Raw genomic sequence first — 2,500 nt, 5'->3', positions numbered from 1 at the left:
CCGTCATTCTAAAAAACACAATGAATTAAGAAATTATCTCTCTCTCTCTCTCTCTCTCTCTCTCTCTCTCTCTCTCTCTCTCTCTCTCTCTCTCTCTCTCTCTCTCTCTCTCTCTCACACAGAAGTAAAATGAAACTGAAGTACAGAAAAAGGATCGATAAAATTTGTTTCTACTGGTAATGGCTTTAAAGTTTTCTGATGCTCTGTCAAAAAACTTAATCTCTTCACACCTACTTGTAAAGCCAATAAATGCCGATACAGAGGGGAAAAAAGGATATCGTAAGGTGGATTGGAAAAACTGGGCCAGTATGGATTTTAGAATTCCGTTGGATCTTCTGATTACCGTTTGGTCTTTCACAGACATGCTTATCCGTCTTTTACTAGACCAGATGAAAGAAACATCATCTACGAAAGCAAAAAAAAAAAAAAAAAAAAAAAAAAAATCTATACGAAATAATATCATTTAATTATACATGAGAGGAAAATATAGAGTAAAGTATTTCCTTCCCTTATAGGTTAATGGTTATACGTACCCGAAATGCCGAGCCGATGACAGCTGTTGAAAGGAATATGTACGGTCACTTGTAATAAACTTGTATCTCCCCTGATAGCTCAGTTGGTAGAGTCTTCGCATTTATGGTTTCGGCTGAGTGGCAAGAGTTCTAAACTCTCCCCAGTCAGAAGTTATTACCATAAAGCAATTCTAGTGGATATATATTCCCAAGGTAGATTTCGGAATTAAATGTCATTGTAGTTTATATATATATATATATATATATATATATATATATATATATATATATATATATATATATATATATATATATATATTAGAAAAGCATATAAATTCAATGAAAATTAAAAACCGAAGAGCGTTTGAAGACCTAACAAGAAAAAGGAGACATTTTGAAGCCTCAATACCAACGGATTGGAAAGACCCACTTCGAGGTTTCTGCTATGAAGAAATGAACGAGAAAGTGTATAGAAAACTCAAACAAAAGCATGACACGAAACTCAATGCATTGATAGAAAGTAGCCCGTGGACTGCAAACGTTAATCCAGAATGTGTGGTTAATCTGTTAAATAAAATTCTAGGTAAAAATGTGAAGTGTGCCTTGGGATACGGTTTAAATTTCTCGATGTCATCAAGTGCAGTGAATAGTGTAGAAATTACAATGGAGTGTGTAACCTGGAAAAATTCAGTGATATTTCTGTAGAAGAAGTAAATATGATTAAGGGTATTATATACAGCAATATGAAAAAACCAGTGGTTCCAAATTGCCCAAAAAGATTCAAGAGAGCAATTGCCGAATTGAAGCAAGATAGAAATATTAAACTGACAAAAGCCGATAAATCTGGAGCACTGGTAATCTTGAATAAAAATGATTATATAGAAAAAATGGAAAACCTCTTGAGTGATGAAAACACATACATGGAATTAAGAAAAAATCCAATTGAGCTTGTAAATAGTAATTACAACAAAAAAGTGAAAGAGTTACTAAAAGGGAATGAAGATCTGATAAAAAAGGTTTGTACAATATCACCAACATTGCCATATATGTATGGAACTATTAAAACTCATAAGCCAAATTATCCAGCCAGGCCAATAATTAGCTCTGTAGGTTCAGCAGCATATAAAATATCTAAGTACCTTGTGAATATCCTCAATCCTTTAGTTGGCACCATTTCATATTCAAATATAAAAAATAATGTAGACTTGATTAACAAACTGAATGAAGTACAGATTAACAGTACCTGTAGGCTTGTCAGTTTTTATGTAGTCTCACTATTCACTAAAGTACCTATTGATGACGTATTGGAATTTTTATCTGAAACCTTAGATAATAGACAATTGAATCTACCATTCTCCAAACACACTTTAATAGAATTAATTAAACTATGTATAAAAGATTGTAAATTTGAATTCAATGGGAGATTTTATGCACAAACATTTGGTATGGCTATGGGAAACCCTTTATCCCCAGTATTGAGCAATCTATACATGAAATTTTTTGAAAGCAGAATCTTAAATAATATCATACCTAATAATGTAGAATGGTTTCGATATATTGACGACATAATATGTGTGTGGCCAGGAAATGAAAATTTCGATAACTTTTTTCTTAGATTGAATAGTTTGGTACCATCAATAAATTTCACTATGGAGCTGGAGAATAATTGTACCCTACCTTTTTTGGACTGTCGCATACATAGATGTAACAATAGTCTCAAGTTTAGTGTATACAGAATGTCAACGAATATCTCGGCATATGTCCATTACTACTCAAACCAAGGCAACAAAATTAAGAAAGCTGTATTTACTTCTATGTTTTTAAGAGCATTTCGAGTCTGCAGCCCTGAATATATTGATGACGAAATAGATGGGATTAGAGCAATAGGTAAAAAACTAAAGTATCCTGAAATTGTGTTAGATGATGCCCTAAGAACAGCAAAAAAGACTTTTTTCGGTAATAATAACAGAAAAAAACTACAACACACA

At 32.5% G+C, this 2,500-nt stretch overlaps 1 protein-coding gene across 1 annotated transcript in view; it reads right to left on the bottom strand.

The window, feature by feature from the left end:
• Nucleotides 1–2,500, bottom strand: part of LOC137616071 (potassium voltage-gated channel subfamily KQT member 1-like) — a 565,238-nt gene that overhangs the window by 532,604 nt on the left and 30,134 nt on the right.

Source organism: Palaemon carinicauda, chromosome 22, assembly GCF_036898095.1.
Source record: "Palaemon carinicauda isolate YSFRI2023 chromosome 22, ASM3689809v2, whole genome shotgun sequence".
NCBI lineage: Eukaryota > Metazoa > Arthropoda > Malacostraca > Decapoda > Palaemonidae > Palaemon > Palaemon carinicauda.
The sequence above is the reverse complement of the archived record's forward strand: the minus strand, read 5'-3'. Positions and strand labels throughout refer to the sequence as shown.